This window comes from Cygnus atratus, chromosome 3 (assembly GCF_013377495.2).
Source record: "Cygnus atratus isolate AKBS03 ecotype Queensland, Australia chromosome 3, CAtr_DNAZoo_HiC_assembly, whole genome shotgun sequence".
NCBI classification, from domain to species: Eukaryota; Metazoa; Chordata; class Aves; order Anseriformes; family Anatidae; genus Cygnus; species Cygnus atratus.
Window position 1 is genome coordinate 91,117,129 of NC_066364.1, and position 19,426 is coordinate 91,136,554.

A 19,426-nucleotide genomic window follows, 5' to 3' on the forward strand; every position below is an offset into this window, starting at 1 on the left:
GCAGAGGGACTGAGTCCCTCAGTGAAAACTGAAGAGCAGCCCTTCTGGGCCAGAGCAGCGGTCCCCCAGCCCAGCAGTCTGCTCCCAGCTGGGGCACGAAGAGAGGCTGCCCAGGGCCAGCGCACAGCCCTGGGCTCTTCCCTCTCTCTTCCCCTTGCATTTCCTCAGCATTCACCTTTGTTGGGGTGGGATGCTAGATTGTACATCCCACCTATTCCCTTTAGCGTCCATTTATAGATCTGTTGTCTGGGAATTCATCTATTCCCATTTGGAGCCTGCTGATAGTGTTTGCTTCTGGAACCTGCTGGGCCAGCAGCTGCCAGAAGTTCCCTGCCTAATGTCATGTAACTTCTTTAGTCTGTTTTAAACCTGTGTGCTATTGGTTTCAGTGAGTGCTCCCTGTTCTTCTGTTGAGGGATTTGGCTACTAACAGGTCTGCATTCACCTCAGCCACCCTAATTCTGCGAACCTTGTCATTAACCATCAGAAAAATAGCTAAGGATTGCAATACTGGGTTGCTCAGATCACTCTGTTCCTGTCGCCTGCTGACCTTCCCAGAGCAGTTTTATGCCCGCAGCACTCTGGCTGTTACCAAACTCAAATGGGAAAAAAAAAAATGACAGCAAAGCAAATGGAGTGCAACTTCCTTCCAGCGCTGTATTCCCCGTGCAGCTGCCCATCAGCGATGCAATGGGTCCATTTTGTGGTTAGGAGTTGGACGCTGATGGCCCCATCCTTCCCTTGGGGATCTGCAGTTCCCTGCCCAGCAGGGGGCTGCAAAGCAGCAAGCAGGATTTCGGGGAGGGTAGGCTGGCAGCCCCAGCGGGGGTGTCAGGGGCATCTTCCAAAGTGGCTTTAATTAATGAGCACATGTGCAGCGAGGAGAGTTACAGCATCCCACTCAAATTGTTGACTTGGAGCGCTTCTGGAGACAGCCGTACTCTGCTCATTAGGAAAGAGCTTTTTTGCAATGCCCTTGGATTGGACGGCTCTTGGATTGCACCACGAGATCAAGTCCCCGTACGGGCTGCCTGCCTTTCGGCTGCCAGCTCCAAGAGGGTTGTTTTTCTTGCCTCCTCATTCTCAAGGAGTGCTCAGCCAGATGGCCTGTTTTCGAATGCACTGTGCGTTGGTTGGATGTGTGTTTGGAGAGTCTGCCAGCTTCACGAGAAGGAAGAAAGAGCAAAAGAAAGGGAAAAAAGCACCATTTGGTATCTATCTCTGGGACCCAGCCAGAGTTGAGGCTCTGTTTGAAGAAGGGGGGAGTCTTAAGAGAGAAACTCTAGACAAAATTGAAAGCTGGAAAAACTTTCAAGCTTGACAGACTGGGAGACTGAAGTTCTGCACAACACCCATCCACTACCTGGCTCACTCGCAAACGTGTCGCAGATTCCCTCAAGAGCCGTAGTAAGAGCAAGCAGCAGGCATCTCTTGCCACCCTCCCAGCATGCCTCACCTGCGGGCTGAGATGCAGAGAGGTGACCCAGCCAGCCCATCCTCTGAGGATCGCTGGTGCCGCCTGTGGCCTCTGGGATTTTGCTCTCAGTTCACCAAAACCTGAAATGACAACATTACAGCCCAGCTACATCAGCCCAGGCAGTGGAGCTGCAGTGGAGTACGACAAAACAGACACCACCGGGGCCCAGCTCTCCAGGAAGTAGCCTGAATTTTACTACAGGGCAACGCCATTTTCTTACGCCCCGTTATGTTAGCTTCCCAGAACTACCTTCTGGTGATTTGGGGAAGCAAACAAACAGAGGCCAAACCAGAGCACCAGCTTTTTCCACCACTCATTGGCAAATAATTTGAACCTGACGAGAAAAGTCTGGTGGTGACGGGGACGGGAAAGCTTTAAAGTTTGGGTGGATGGAGCTTGGCTTTCTTTACTTAACTAGATGTCGTGTTGTGGTAACAACACATTGTTCCAAGCAGCAGGAGGAGGTCTTGTTAATCTGAGCCGGAGAAAGCCATGTTTGTAACCATCCCTGCTGGCTGACGTGCCACGCTGTGCCTTACAAGCAAACTCGCCTGCTCGCTTGCTGAAACTGTGGCACAAAGAAGATGCTTGCAGGAGTGTGCGTAGCTGTGCGGGCGTGTGGTAAGAGCAAACGCCACGTGTGTGCTGATTGCATCAAATTATTTTCACTGAAATGATCAGAAATCGCGGGCCATCAGGGCAATGTCTCCATGGCAACACAGCCTGGGCTGTGGGCAGCCAACACTTTGGATAGCGGGGGCAAAGGGGCTGCTCTCGCTCCTCCTGCCGTTGGCCGCTCAGCCCAGGCAAAACCCCAAACCTGCCGGTATCTGCAGCGTGTCGTCAGCACCTGTAGCTCCCCGGGGCTTCCTGGCTGTCACCACACCTCGTCCAAGAGGCACACCGTGTTCGCCTGACAGTGGTGGCCAGGACAGTGGTCGTGGTCCCCAGTGTGCAGAGAGCAGGACCCTTCCCCACACGCAGGGAAACATCTTCAGCTGTTTGCAAAGCAGCGTCTTTGACTCTGTCCTGGAAGGGACTGGGAATCAGCCAGTTCTAGAGAGGGTAGGCAGGCTCCACGACGAGATCCCCTGTGACCCCAACAGGACCCAATTTTGGTAAATAACCCTGGCATAAAAAACATATTGCAGTACCTACATCGCAACTCAGGTTGTTACAAGAGATCTGATTCTCTGACAGAAAATAAGATGAGAAAATCCAACAGTAAGTTCAACCATTCACTGCAGGGCTCTAAAGGCCTCATTAAGGCCTTCAGGTGACTGCCTGATTGTCACCAAGTGCTGTGGCATGGAATTGGTAAGGGAGGGATTTCGGTCTTTAACCGCACAGAAATTCAGGGCCTTGGGGGTCATAACATGGCTTTGCCACGGCCCCGTGGACAGCCTTAGGCTGGTTCTGCACCTCTTGGCAAATGGAAATAATACTTGCCATGATATTCATGAGAGTACTGTTAGAGGGAGGCAGCTGCATGTTTACATAGGTCCTTGGTGCACTTTGGGTGGAAGAGCAGCTAGAAACAACATCCAGCCATCCGCTCACCCACGCTGCACCAGCTGTGTCAGATGCCAGTACCAACCTCTGCATTTTTCCCATATGGTAATTTTCACGTGCTCTATTTCATCACCGCAGTGCTGCCTGACTCCTGGACAATGCATCCGCAGCACATTGCCCAACATGGGTCCTCAGGCACAAGCTGACAGGCCAGTCTGAAACAAACAACTTCCTCCAAGTTATGTGGCTGGGTGTCACTGCATACCTATCATTGTCCAAGGAGGGAAAGCTCGACGAATTGCCCAGACATGGGATTTTGGAGTTTTGTGTAGAGTTAAGAGGGGGGAGGCCTGTCCTCCAGCACCAGGCCTGGCTGCTCTGCCACCAGCCTTTGTGTACAGCTGTATTGAGCCTGGATGGAAGATCTCTGACAGGTGAGGGATGAGAGGCTCAGACAGTCTCCTCTCTCCAGCTCGTGACAGTCTGAAACACATCTCAGCGTGGCATGGGTCTGTGGTGGTACTGTGTTTTCCATTACAAACTACAGTCTTGAGTGTGACCACACCAGAGCTGAGGAGCACCCACTGAGATAACAGGGAGGATAGCTCCAATTTCACTGTAGAGCAGATCCATCATGCACCATCCTCCTTGAATGGCTTAAGGCTTTAAGAAAGAGTGAACTCTTTCTCCCCCAAATGGCCAGCCTCCCCCTTCCTGCATGCTTGACCTTGCCCTGCATCCCCAGGAGCACTCAAGGCATATTCTTGACTTCCTCAGAAAAATAATGTTACCACCAAGAAGAAGGATAGATGATGAAGAGCACACCGAGCCTCAATTTCCCAGTGTCAGGGGAAAACAACTCTTTGTGCTGGTTCTCCAAACAACAGGAGATGGGATGACAGGCACAGGATGGAGCAGGACATCAGTAGCAAGGATATGACAATTGAAGCTGGAGATCTGGTTTAAGTTTAAAGCCTAGATATATACAAAGTGGATGGTGCCTGGGATCCATACTGCTTATGTTGACAAGCCTACGCAGGCTGGCATGGAGCCAATCCTGTTCTGGAGCGTCTTGCTCACATCCATTCTCAAAGTCCATGAGCTTCCCATGATTTTGTTGGTGGTCCATATCTCCTGTGGACCATATGTTTGATATTTACTGTGGAAAGCAGAGGTTAAAAAGATTAGAACTCCTTTTGATGTTAGGAGATAGAAAATCTTCAGAGAATGACTTATGGCTAGAAATAGCTCTGTCAAAGTCAAATGCAGAGGTCCTGTTTGACTCATGACTGGAGTTGGATGTAAGGACAAAGACAGTTGCTTTAAAAAATCCTGGTCAAAGGTAAAATGGAAAACCACAGAGTGGAAAACAGCACAACACATGTTCAAGAAATTGTACTCTAAGATACAAATTCACTTCATTATCACACTGCCTTTTAGACTATGAGCACACAATGGTTCAGAAGGCTGTTTTCAAAAAGTGCCTGCACAGAAACACACACACAGAGGTAAATACAATCCATGCAACTATTTTTTTAATATTGCAATTTCTTGGCAGGCATTTTACCAATACTTTAGCAAGGCTTGACACTGTCTACCACAATATTCAAGTTAGGATGTTATGATCTGGATGGGTGGACTATAAGATGGGTAAAGAGCTGGTTTCAATGGTCAGGCTCAGAGAGCAATAGGTAATATGTCATATTCTACCTGAGGGCTGTCAACAAGTGGGGTACCACAGAGGTCTGTCCTATTTAATGTCTTTAGCAGTTATCAGGAGGAGGAAATGGAGTGCTAGCTCGCCAAGTTGTGAGATGACATGAGGGTGGCAGGGGGCAGTTGAGGAGCTGGAGTGCAGGGCCCTGGAGGAATGGGCTTGACAGAAACCCTACCAAATTCAGCAAGGATAAATGTAGAGTCCCACACCGGGGAAAAGAAGAGCCCCTGCAGTGGTACAGGCTGGAGAATGATGCGCAGGGGAGCAGTTCTGCAGAAAAATATCTGTGAACCCAGAGAGACAGCAAGATGGACATGAGCCAGCAATATGCTTTGGTGGCAAAGAAGGCCAAAGTCTTCTGGGGCTGTGTTAACAGTGGCATGGCCAGGAGGTTGAGAGATGTTATTATCCCCTTTCCCAAGGTACTCAGATGAAACTGGAGTACTGAATCCAGTTTTGGAACCTCAGTGCAAGAAAAATTGACAAATTGGAGCAAGTTCAGGAGAGACCACCAATATGACTGGGGGCTAGAGCCCTGTGGGGAGAGGCGAAGGTGGCTGGGCTTGTTTGGCCTGCAGAAGAAATGGCTTTGTAGGAGGCGAACAGCAGCCTGCCAGCTCCTACAAGGAAGTTGCCGAGAAGATGGAGCCAGGCTCTGTGGTGCATGGTGTGAGGACAAGAGACAACTGAAAAAAAGAGGTTCAAGCTGGCTTTAAGAAAAAGCTTTTTAACCATGAGGAGAGTCCAGCAGTGGAGCAGGCCCAAGGAGGTTGTGCGGTCACCATCCTTGGAGATTTTCAGGAGTCAACTCCCTTGAGCAACCTCTTCTCATCTTATAGATGACCTCCTCTTTTGATGAACAGGAGGCTAGATTAGAGACCTGTGGAGGTCCTCTCCAACCTGAGCAATTCTGTGATTGTATGATTTTGAAAGGCATTTGGGAGCCCAGGAGTTGTCCACTTAAGGAGACACTAAACCATATGAGTTGATTGGCCAGTCACTCCACACAGGTAGAAACTACTCCAAAGATACAGTGAATAGTTTAGAAAATAAATAACTAAATAAATGTTTGCATAAAAGAATTCATTGAAATTTTTAGACTAACAAATAGTTGAGCAAAAGTCTGCTGGCTTGCTCTTCACAGCCTGAAAAGAAATGCAGTTTCAGTGAATTTATTACTCATTTACACACCAGTTTTCCTTAATGCCCAGGCACCAGTCAGTAGACTGAAAGCTCTGTTCTCTCTCATTGAGGGCTGTCATCTATACATGAAAAAGAATGAGAATGCCAAACACCAAAGGCAGAGATATTTCTTTGATTATTACTAGAGCATCTTCCAACTGAGAACTCAGATTGTTTCACTGCTGTTAATTAATCAAGCCTAAAACCACTCATGTCAGACAGTTTGATATCATTACCCCTTTTTACAGGTGGGGGAAACCAAGATATAACATTCGTCAGGGTCAATCAATGAACCAAGGGCAGAATCAGAAATAAAACCTGGGAGTCCTGCCTCAGAGTCTCCCCTTTATAATCTCTAGACAAAGCTCCTTCCCTGTAAAATTCCATCTAAGCTCTTCGTAGAATAATTAGAGTAAATTTATTTCCTCAGTCGTTAACAATGAAATCTGACAGGCTTTGTACTCAGGATGCTGAAGCTCAGTTAGAGGACCAAGGCTCTTCTCCATGAGGGGAGGCCTGGAATGTCAGTCTTTAGGTGGCTTAGTAGGGGCATGGTTCCAGCTGCCAGGTACTTGAACTCCTGCCCAAAACCCTGTGGCAAAGATTTAGGGTAGAACTGGAACGTAAATGACCAAAACAATCTACCAGAAATGTTAAGGAGGAATTCAAACAAATAGCAGCTGTTTTTGTAACGATGATGCTTTTCCCTTGGTGGCATGTAAGAGGTATGAAAGAACATTTACCTGCCTCAGCGTTAGGTTGGCTTCTCTGTTCCTTTGATTGCATTTGCTGATGAGCAGCAGAGACAGTATTTCAAGTTAGTGTGCTGAAAAAGCTCCGAGCCACAGGCAATACTTCAGATCTGCCCCTCAATTCTACCTTCTTCAATTCCATGAGATCCACAGCACACAAGGTTCCTAGGGGATTACGACTTGCACTACCTTGGGATGTGTAGGAAGGTAATGAATCACTGACTTCTCTACCCAGGGCAAATGGCTCACCTTCCTCTCTGTCACGCCCAGGGTTACCTCAGAGGCCAAGAAACTAAGACATGAAATGTTCCAGAAGTGCTGAGCACACAATATTTTAAAACTAATGAGTGTGAAGGTTGCTCAGTGCCTCTTAAGCACAGGCCACTGTGCCTGAGGCTGGAGCATCCCAAATCTGCCTGGTTCTCTTCAGTTTTTGGCCATATGAAAGACTTCTGCAGAGTAGGATTGAGGACACTGACCATAAAATACAGAGTCAAGAAGAGGTGAGGGAAGGACCATCTTTTACAAGAAAACCCTAAGGAGTATAGAAGCTCATTTTCCCTGGTTCTTCAGTGCCATCTGCCCCATCTCTACCAAGTCTCCAAGCTCAGGTCCAGTAGGTGGCATATTTGAATTGACTTTGAACATCTGGAGACAGTTTGCTATTTGTAGTCCCCTCCCTCAGAGCTTCATTTGTTGCCACATGTGGTTAACAAATTGCTTTGTCTTTGGCCCCAGATGTCTGATATGGCCCTTCCCTTTCCCTCTTGGGCATGTTTAGCCTCCAGGACAGAGTGTGCATGACCTCCTGCAGTAAGACATACTGATGGGAAACAATGGCAGGAAAGCCCATTGTCTTAACGTGCAGGGCCAAATCACCTAGGTTCTGCCTGCCCACTTCCCTTGGCCCAGCATTGTCTTGGTGACTTATGAAGCATCTTCTCTTGCAGGGACAAAATGGTTGCAGACTCCCAGCCAAGTTCAAGGGAGTGGGGAGAGAAAAGAGGGAATGGAGAGAAGAGGGAAAGCACAGAGAAGAGCACTTGTGTCTATCAAAGCAAAAATAAAAGAACTGGGGAACAAAGGAGACTGTCATTGGCTTTGGCTCAAGATCAAAGCCTGGAGGTGGCTGTGGTTTTCTCAACTTCTAGCTGAAAGTAGCAGAAAGAGGCTCTTTTTTACCATACTGATGGCACTGAGAGCTGCTTCAAAGGACCCAGAACTGCAGAAGGAGAGTAATAGCTAGTGATGTGAGCTTTTCCATCATCCTGATTTTCCCTTGGAGGGGAAAGGGGAGAGGTTGGTGGTATTTGAGTGTCATGTAGCTGGGAAGAGAGATTGGGCTGTATTTCCTCAATGGTTCAGAGACCAAGAGCAAACACAACCACAACTGCCTGTCTGGTTGAGGTAGGGTCAGGGGAGATTGCAGGATAGGGAAGGGGCTATTTCTTCACCAAGTTGTGTGTTCAATGGAAACATGTGATGGCAAGGAAGGAGAATTCAGCTGAAGCCTAGAACATGAAATTGAACAAGTGGCTTTCTAACGAAAAGCTAAAGGGGAAGTTCCACAGCCTGTTTCACTGCAGCAAACAACAGCAAAACACTGTAGACAAGGAGAAAGGAGTCAGGGTAATTTGTAATTAAAACAGGACATTATACTCAGCTGAGCTAAGATTTGTGTAACTGTTGTAGAGGCATAGCTTTCTTGTGGACATCTAGCCCTTTCAGTTGTAAACAAGAACGACTGAGGACGTTCTCAGTGAGGAAAGCCTTCTATGCTATGAATTTTTGCCCAGAAGTCACAGCAGCCTTCTGTTTGTTCGCAAATACCCCACTAGGACAATCACTTACCATGGAGTTTGATAGCTAAGATAAATCACTGGGACTGAGAGGTTAAGAAGATACAGTAACTAGCATCAGTTGAAGCAGCTACTTATGATGCTTTCCGAGGTGATAAACATGCCCTTCTTTCAGGAGTTCCTCAGTTCAGGAATATAGCTGACATATAATATTGTATCTCTCTCAGTATTTCTTACATACCAAAGGACTCTGGCAATCTGCAGGAAACAAGAAGGGCTGAGCTAACCAAGAGTGGCTGTTTTTTATCTCCCTTTCTATCCTGAGATGCAGGAACATTTTTACACGTTAGCATGTTGGTATTTCAGTGTGGCTCAGCTGGGATTGATGGCAGATGGCATATTGGCTTGTCCAGAAGTAGGACTAACAACACATGAAACTGTCTTCTACGGCCAGTGGAGCTGTAGGAGAAGAGACCTCTGCAGCTGTTCGTGTTAACAACTCACAAACAATATAACCAACCAATAGGAAAGTTACTGTAAATTCATCAGGCAAATATTATTCAACCATCTGAAGAATGGCTTGACTAATGAAAAGGTTATTTGTGAATAATTCCAGAAGGATGATAACACATTGGAAAAAGTACAGAGAAGAGATACTGCGCTGATTAAAGGATTAGAAAATGTGCCTTACAGTGAAAGACTCCAGGAGCTCAATCTGCTTAAACATAGATCAGGTGAAGGGTTGACTTGATCACGATCTCTGAGCTCCTACATAAAAGCAGAGATCTGATAATGGAGAAATGTTTAAACTGGCAGACAGATAAATAAAACCATGATAGGGAACTGAAATTGGACAAATCCTGCCTAGAAAAATATAAATATATATGTTGTTTTTAGAAGTAAGAATAATTAACCATTTTATGCAAGGATTGTGGTGGACTTTTCCATTCGCAAACAAACAAACAAAACTAAAAGTTATGCTGTGTTTCCAAGGAAAAGCAAGTGTGATCCTGCAGCCTATGGTAAGCAGTTGCTCAGGCTAATGACGACACTGGCTTCTTCTCACTTTGTAATCTCTGAACGAAAAAGCAAGTTACTCCAAACTGATAGCAGAAGGTAAGGGGCTGAATGTACTGATACACCATTCATGAATGTTATTCAGCAAGCTCTAATTATGTTTATAATGACCGAGGGGAAAGAGGTAGAATGGCAGTCAGGGCACTGAGAACCCACTGAGATCAATGGGGAGACTCCCAGTGACAACATCACCTTGAGTAAATCGCTTAGAATTAGATCTACAAGATACACCTTCACTCCCCTCGTTCCTCAAGAAGTGAAATCCTCCTTGCCCCTTGCCCTGCCTATTTTTCTTTGCCTTCCGCCAATGAAAGGAACCTAGTGGTATCTCAGGAAGGGTTCGTACTGTCTCAGGAAGGGTTTGTGAGGTTTAACTAATGATTGCAGAGTGCTTTAGGATGTTCATCTGGAAGAGTCAATCTATGCCCGTATGATCCCACTCACTTATTCTCTTAGACAAAAAGGGGGGAGGCACTTGCATCCTCATATCTGGCAGCTACAGCAATAACAACTTTAAAAATAGATTTTGGCAGAAAGTTAAAAAATAAATAAAAATTAAAAGTGGCCCAGCCTTAAGGGCTATAACAGGGATTAAACAAGGCTGCTTGATCTGGTAATTAGTTCCTTCAGTCATGACTGTGCATCACTTGTTGAATAAATGGAGTCAGTGCATGAAGAATTCTCAGCTCCATGTAGCTAAAAAATGTCACTCTTCTTGTGGCCAAGTGTAAAGCCACTCTTTGGGTCACGGGATAATACCATAAGGGTTTGGTCTGATTCATTTTAAAATAGGAGGTTTTCATATCAGTGAACAAGTCAGTTCAGAAAATCAGTTCAGCCTCCACCCCATCAGCAGATTTCACATCTAAAATCATAACAAAAACTGCTAGAAGGGAAATAGGCCCACTGCCCAGCTGCCTTTCTTTGCATATCTACTTGAAACCAATCTTGCAGAAAGCTCTTAGCCTCTGGACTCTGCACTAGTCGGAGCTGAAATAAATATGAATGAACAATGGCTGAGATGCTCAAGAACTGACAGTCGGTAATGTGGTAATGTGGTCGTACTGGGCAAGAAGAGAGGGACTGCTGAAGACAGAAGGCTGTGTGTGTGGATTTCTTTGACAGTGGGTTCCCTTTGCTGAAATATAATCATTCTTTGTACTTCTATAAAGCTTTCTTTTCAAAGACCTCCAGCTTTTTAATATGTGAGGAGATAAAACTGTCCTTAGAGCTGCCAAGAGGTACAGAGAGAATGAACTGCCTGAGACCACTCAGGAGGTCTGCCCTAATGTAAGGCGTTCGGCTGACAGATCTGAACTGTAGGTCCCGTACCAACCTATAGCTGATGGAAAGAGGCACGATTTCATCTGCTCTCTGGCGTGGCACATCTCTCCCAGTTGTCTCTAGTAGCTGATGAGTCTCTGTAACCTGAGGCCAGATGGGACGAGGTCAGGCCTCACCCCAACCTCCTTACGCCTTATTTAAGCTGAAACTCGTTCCCTGAAACTCAGAATTCCAAACTCACTGAAATCAATGGGAAATCTCCTCGGGATGCCAAAGAGCTTAGGAGAAAGCCAGGCATCTGACGACCCCAGCTTTGTGAATAGCAATTAGTTTGGGGAATTTTAGTCTGGATTTTCAAAATAGTTGAGCTGCTGGGACCAAGTCATTGCCAGGGCTGTTCCACTCATTCCTAATAGGGAACGGGTGTCTTTTCCTATGGGAGTCAGAGGCTAGGACGGTGCAGTATTATACAGATGACACCTCTGAGCCAAGCATGAGAGTCAAAGAGTGGTCACACAAACTGGCCAGAGTGCTGCATGCAAAGGATTCCCTGCATATGCAGTGGATGCAAAGGGTTCCTTGCATGTGCAGTGGAAGACGGTCTGTGTAAGTGCGTTGTTCCACTGCCCAGGATTTCTATATAGCCACGAACCTACTGGAAAATGAATAGTTTTGCTCAAGATCCTCAGCTACTCCCACCTAATTTCTGCCAATCAGTCAGTGAATTGCAGGCTCCTTCTGGAAGACAGAAGACCTCGCAAGAAGCGATGTCAGTGCACACAGCAGAGCAGGCAGCTACTCGACCCTCTCTGTTGACGTGAAATTGCAGCAGGGTTGTGAAGAATTACACACCCTACCCATCCGGGACCGCATCACTGACTGCAAGTTGTTCCTTTTCTTAAGCAACAATCAGAATCGATGAAATGGCCTTTGCCTATTGTTGTATTTCACACTGTCTGACCTTTCTGCTCAGCCGCTCTAGGAATGACAAAACGAAGCCAAGATTGGCAACTGGTAGATTTGCTTAAAAAGGTTAAATGATAAATTGCATCAGACTGAGTGAACCAGGGAGGCCTACAGCGATTTGGTCTCTCTAAATCTTGGGATCTTATTGAAAAGGGTACAGCTGCATGTGATATGAACACAGAAATAGGGAGACAGGAACGCTCTATTTCTAAAATTCCCTCCGACTCTCATGTTATCAAAGCCCTTGGATACCTCATTTACCCTTTCTACCTCACTGCCACTCTTTGCAAAGCAGACAGCTCGCACTTCACTTCACATGATGATTTTGGTGCTTACTACGGAGTAGAGGCAAGGTAGATCATCTTCCATCCACAAGTGCAGAATCCTAGCTCCCCTTGCAGTCAGTGGAGGTGTACTGTCCTCACTGCAGTGCCCTCGGGAAGGACTGCTGACCAACCTGCTGCTGCTCGCACTTCCAGCACAGCCAGGCATGGTTGACCAAGGGACCACACGACCCCGTAAACTGGACTCATCACTGCTGTGCCTGAGCATTTCCACACAGGGCCAAAATCAAGACCGCTGAGGATTCATTGGCAGTAAAAGCAGGGCGGAATTCAGGCACAACAGGGGCATGCACCCCAGAGAATCATCTCAGACTCTTCCAGAAAATCCCACAGCCCATCAAGTCAGTGATATCAAACACCAGCACACTTGACGGGAAGAGGGAAGCAAACAACAAAGAGACATGAACAGGCAGTGATTTTTTAACTCTCTCAGTGGAGGAGACCTTTCAGCAACTTGTTCTGAAAGTCTGTTCTCATATCGTTCCTGGGAGGGACCGTGCAGAGCCCGAACCCAGGGGAGAGCCACCCATGCATTTATAGCAGCTGGAGATGGCAGATATTATTGTGGCTGAAGAATGGGCTAGGCTTCTTGTCAAGGTACCAGTTAGTCACTGGTCTCAGCGTGCTGTTCTCTGAAGACAATGAAGTGCTGACCCCTAACTTCACATAGAAAGAGGAGAAAAGAAATCACCAAAAAAAGGCCTCAACAGGGGATATTTTCCATAGGCAGAACTTAAAAAAAAATAATAAAAAAAATAAATCAAACAAACAACAACAATAACAAGGAAAAACACGGACATTGTCCTTTCTTGGATGAAAATGTGAAACCCAGTCTTTTCTATGTAAATTATCTGATTTTTTTAAAAAGTGCAAAATGTTTTTTCTTTTCCTCATCTTTTCCCCCTTCCACTTTTCTCCTGTGCTATCACTGAAAAAGGGGTAAGAGGAAAGTTGACAATAAAGCCAACATCCCCCAGGCCTCTGAAGAGACAATAATGTTCTTCGTAGGAAAACTTTTGAACAAAGGGCTATGAGCAGCTCCACGTCTTGGCATTTGACATGTTGAGCTCTCCCCTCTGTAGTTTCTGTGTTCTTCATGGAAATACATTTCCCCCTGGGGTTAAGTGCTTCAGTTATTAATCCAGGTATGTAATCAGAGCTAAATACAGCCACTATGTGAAGCGTGACTGCTCTCTCATCATATGACTGGGAATACTCACAAAAAGTGTAGAGAACGCATGACCTTCATGTTCTCGTGTAGCTCGGCTCCTGATTAAATTCACTGAAGGTGAGTTGATCAGCACGAGGCCTCCTGTGGGACAGGTAAGTTGATGCAGAGGGTTTTTATTCCCCTGCTTCCCCACTCTTATTTCATGAAAAATACATCAGTTCTAAAATGTCTGGAATGGATCCTGAGCTACATATGCAAGTGGATTGTTTGTCAGTGCCGGATGCTACCGTAACGTGTACGTCACCATGCCTTTCTCAGTTGGTGACTAGGAGTTTGCAAAGTCTGGGTGAGCATGGAGTGATTTTACCAGACATGAGTGAGATGCTATGTAAAAGCAGTCGTATGGTGTTTGAGGTTTGTCTTTGTAACTGGCTCTAGCATTCAAATACACCTCCTCCCAAGCTGTTGTTTCCTACTCTGTGCATAAATCTTCCATCCACTTAGCTTGAATTTTGGTTTTTGCTATGAAGGGCCTTATAGATATGATATGTGATTGCCTAGAGAGGGCAGGCAGATAATCTCAGTTGTAGAGTTATATTTTCCAGTGTTAGCTTTCTGCATTTGCCCTTTAAAGATATGACAGTTGTATATAAGTGGAAGTAATTTAGCCCCGGAGGGGTGAAATTCTTTTTTAAGCTCTTCATGTAATCTTAGTTTGTTATTGCAAAAAGATCTCTAACCAGGAGCAACTGGGTCCAATCTGATGCTGAATTATAAATAACTAGAAATCCTGGGGCAGTCCTGCGCAGTGCCAGAGCAGTTGCCAGATGCAGTTGGCATCAGATTTGTGTCTAACTTGAATGCGTTTGCCTGCATTTCACCCACAGGTATCGCAGGCGGGAGGGCAGCTGCGGAGGTGTCCTGCAGACTGTCCTGCAAGCGGAGGGCCACCAATACCACAATACTGGTGCAGATGCCCAGGTGGGGTGGGACCCTACAAAATTAGAGGCTGTACAAATACGGAGAAGAAGACAGTCCCTGCCGAGAAGAGAGAAAAGGCTGGAACTGGAAACAGAGAAGTGCAATGATTACCCCAGGCTGTTCAGCAGCTCAAAAAACCCTGGGAATTGATTTAGCTCTGCAGAAACTTTAGATACAAATTTGCTCCCTCTCCAGTAAACTCTTCTGTTTCACTGCTAGCATGAAGCACCCAGACCATCATTTTGCATACCGGCACGAGGTCACTACAGGCAGCTAAGTACTGGAGTATGTGCACTCTTCACCAGGAGCATCATGACTGCAAAATGATGCAAGAGTATTTTCGTACCAGGGAAGCGGTGAGATCTGGATCTTCTCAGTTACCCAGAACTAGGTAATCAGAAGCTGGTGCAGGGCAGGGCTGGGAAGATCAACCCACCCGTTTTCTCCCACTCCATCTGGAGTATGGAGCGGGTTGTGTGAGCGTGCAGAACGTTTGAACGGGAATTTTGTCTAAGGTCAGGTGCTATGGACCGCATCTTCATCATATTTACCTACGTGATTCTTTGGGAGTTATGCCTCTTGGACATTTAATGAGGTGAGACTAGATAGCAAGGCACCTCTGATGAACTGGACTGGAGTGACTGAATCAGTTACATTTAGGGAGTAACACCTAGTCTCTTATCGATCATTATGGCTGGAAAGAGCAGTTTTTCCTGTAAAGGTGAGGTTGGAGCCTCTGTTGTAAGAGCTGGAGAAAAAAAAAATGTTGAAAGGTTTTTCTGGTTCCTTTGGGTAGGGTAACTTTTGGTGAAAACATATGATTCAGTCTAGCTTTGTTTTGTGGGCAGCTGAAGTATGTTTTGATCTATCTAACGATGTGGGGAAATATCTTGTTCTTTGTCAGGCAAGGAATATTTCCAGCCAGCTAGCTTGAGCTACCTTTAAATTATCTGGCTGAGTAGTTTAACAGCACCAAAAAGTTCAAGATGGGCTAAAGGGTGACAGGAGTGTACATAAATCTTCACTGATCAACAAATCCCTTATAAAAGGCACCTATGAATACTTTTTTAGAGCATATCTTGTTAACCAAATGGGCTGCCTCCCCTCTACAGGGGAGAGAACATCTCTTCCTGTCCGGGGATGTGACAGAGCAAGGCCGGACAGTGCTTACGAAACAGCAGGAGGAAAGACAATCGCTTTGCAGACACTGTGCAAAGGTCACCGCATGCTCTTTGTGTGTCATCGGGATGTTCAAATTGTATGTTTTGAGGTAAAATGGGTAGAGAGAGAGAGACTACAGCAGGTGAAAAAAAGTAGTTTAGGGAACTAGTCAGAGATGGTTTTGCAAGAGCCTATGGCTTCAGACAGGTTTTTATATGTGCCCTTGCTGCACCTCATTTCTAGCACTTGTTCCTGCACGACGATTCATATTTTTTTAAGTATTGATCCCAAGTCTAGCTCAAACCTGATCTTAGCAGACATTAGTGAATGGAACACTGCCCCGCTTAACTCTGTTTTTCTGCTGTCCCGTCAGGTGTAAATGACTGACTGGCTTCAGAGGCACAAACGCATAGAAAAAGGAGCGATGGTGCATTCAGTGCTTGCAGCAATGCAGCCCTGGGGCCTTCTCAGCCTGGAGTTCTCGGATCAGGCAGCTGATAAACCACAACACCACAAATGTCTGTCCCTCTCCTCCTTTCCAGCTCTACACCCTTTACAAAACCCATCAATATTCCTACTCCAAATTCCCCAGAGACAGACGATTACCAGACATAGGCAGACAGCCATCATTTAGCCAGGTACAGATCATAAGGAACTCACAAAAGAGCCTGCTGGGATGAGGGAGGGAACTTCTGTGGGTGTATTGTTCCAGTCCCATCATTTCCCAAAACAATGAATGAAATAATAACATGTTTGTAACGATGCATGACGTCACAGCTACACTACATAGCAGCACTTGAGAAACAGCTTTGAACTCTGTGACCTTCTTCCAAGTGAGAAGGTCTCTAGGGAGACCACGGCAGGCAGAAAGCCCTATTCTTCTCCTAGTTCTCTAGCAGAAAACTTTTTTCCAGAACTGAAAAATGGGCAGGACCACCTCCAGTTGCCACACTTGCACCTGCCTTTTTTCTTCTCCCCTAGAGCCGATAGCTCCAGCTTAAAGCTGAAGACACCTCTCTTGCCAAGAAGTGATGGGAATTATAAACCAATCAAAGAGATTCATTGGTATAAAATGAACTACGTCCGGGCACTTGAACCATTTTCCGCCAATAAGCTGCAGGAGGAAAAAAAATCTGTCAGCATCACACCACCTTCACAGTGCATAATTACCCTCTCCCTTCACCTTTACATATCCTGCTTAAAAGTAACTCGTCTTATGGGTTCACAGCTTTGTTTCTGATAAACTCTTTGCCACAGTACCACAGCTAAATCCCTTTTGTGCTAATTTGCAACCAATCCCACATTCATTTGATGGCGCACTAGGTACGCTGCCTGTTTGAATTTCACATGTTCCTAAGCAATAGAGAGTGTTTGCTAACCAGTTTACATCTTGTATTTTCCTATTTTACAGCGTGGTAAAAATGAAAGCAAGCCAGCATTTAGAAAAAAAGCCAAAACAAATAAGAACTGATTCTGTTCTCCTGAGAGAAGATCTACTTTAGAGATGTAACCTAATGCACCTTCTACCCCATCCTCCCTGTAGACAGCCTCTTCTTCCAAAGACAGGAATGCCTTCAGCAACAGTGTGGGTGACTTACATCTGGGGGATTAAAAGCCTCAGGACTGAGCCCTGCTGATGACTTAAGCTGCTCCGTGTACAAAACACCATGCTTGGAAGTCAAAAGCCTTACTCTGCTGGCCCAAAAAGGGAAGAAGGTTTAGAGGCTTGCTAAAAACAACCTTTGATCAGCTGTACACATGTAGACAATGTTGTCTTTAGTGTCCCAGCTGGTCCCAGCTGTTGGCATAAGCAATGACAATGACATTCATTTCTTTGCATGAGACTCACCACACATATCCCATGTGAGTCCAATTTTTCAGCTGCCTGCTGATGAGAACTGAAATCCACCCAGAGGAAAGCTTTTCTCGAGGCCCACAGGATCCCAGATCCTGTGGAAAAAGTCTCAGTGGGGAGGATTACTCATATGATCACTTCTGGGCTACTATCTAATTTTATCAGTGTATCACTGATACCAAACGTCATTCTTTTTATCATGAGAACCCCTCGACAAACAGGACTAAAAATAAAAAGCAAGAGCTCGGAGTTGGCACGAACTGTGCTACATGGACTCCAATTTGTATAGCAGGAACTATAATCACTCTGAGACGTGCCCAAGCCCTCGGGCATCCCACGGGATTTCAGTCACTTGTTTACAAGGTGTTTTGATTTGCAGCTGTTTGGCTACTGTGGCATTTCAAGAGGGGGCGGTTTGAAAGGATGTTGTTACTTTGGAGGTTGGGATTGGGAAATGGGTATTGAAAAATCACACAAGAAAACAGGCGAGTGCCGTCTTTGTTCTTCCCCCCCTTACATGTGAATGACGTCAGTGCTGGGGAAAGGAGCTCCAGGAAGAGATCCAGAGCCTGGAGCTCTGGAGGGAATAAGCAAGGAACAGGTACAGCCCCGAAAATGGAGCTGTGCCACATGGGGGTGCCCCACATTGGACTTAGGGGGCCTGAGCTCCGGAGGCAAGAAGTGAGCCATCCAAGCCCACTGGTTTTCTGGCTTTCCTAACAAGGCTGCTAGCAAATGCTCTGATACTGTGACACGGACACCTCTAAGAACTGGGCTAAAAGCCACAGCCAGCTCACTTCAAACAGGCCACAAACAGGCCAGCAGCTGAAATGGATTTGGTCACTGGCTTAAAGTGATTTAGCAATTAAGACAGCTCTTTCCATCATTCCCAGTCTCCTGACCTGGACAGTTCCTCTTTCAGAGCTGCATTAAGCTAATGCCCACTTTCTTCTGGGCCCTCTTGGGATAATGGGTTCAGATATGCAGAAGGAATGTAAAAATCCGTCTGTTATCTGGGATGAGTGATTTGTACAATTGTGCCCACTGAGTGTTTGTGTAGCACTGTGGACAGCAAGAAGCCTGCTAAGTTGTAACTAGCTGAGGAAGGGAAAGCAAGAAGGATAGGAGAAAACAGCCTGGCTGTTTTAAAACCATGTCCACCGAGCTGTGTGCATTTTTTGGCTTAGTTAGCTGCTTTTTTTTAATTTTTTTTTATTTTTTTGTGGGAAACCAGGAAGAACTGGTGGAGCTTTTCCCAGACTTTAGAGCGTTATTCTCTTGTTTCAAGCACTGGGTTTTTGCATGCTTTAATTGACGGTAACTCACGTAAAAATATAATGCCAATAGGATATTTACTTTGCAAACATTTAGCCTGCTGCCCCTCTCTCCTTTCCTCTTTTTCAAGTGGTGACTTACTTGAAGAGCCATGCACACATGAAGAAGCATCACCCATGCCAGTCCCTTGCCTGCCCCATGTGTGCCAGCAACCTGACCACACTTTCTTGGCAAAAAGCAGCAATCTCCTCACTTCTTGGAGGTAAAAGAGGACTCAGCCTAAACTGTAAAGCGTGGAAATGGAAAAAATCAGTTAGCTTACAACATGACAAATTGTTGTTTTTCTAGCTGAAAAAAAAAAAAAAACTGCCGCATTTGATTCTGAGTGACACTGATCGATTTGGCACCAGCAGCTTCTCCGCTGGAGACATGAGTGACTTCTCTTTAAGCAAGCATCAGAATTATCTAGGCTGGCATTACAGTTCATCACACTTCTTGCTTTCTCTAGGCAAAGTTGAAGGAAAAATTTGCATTTGCATTGCACATGCCATCAAAGATCTCAAGGTACATGGCTTATCCTAGCCCACACAAGAAACGAGTATGGGAGCTGGGGTCAGAAATCCTGACTCTTTCTCCTTTTCTCTAGCCAGCATGTCTCATCCCCCAAGGTTAGCTTTGACTGCTGCCATCAGGGACATGCAATGCTGTCACCATCTTGCCATACATACCAGTTTTAGACTCCCTGTTTTTCACCCATAGCTATGGAAAACTGTCTGCAGGAGAGGCTGTTAGAAAGGAAGTTGGAGATTGCTGAAGTCTATTCTAATCCACAGTGTCTATATTTATGCAGCCCTTGTCACAGCAGAGCAGAGA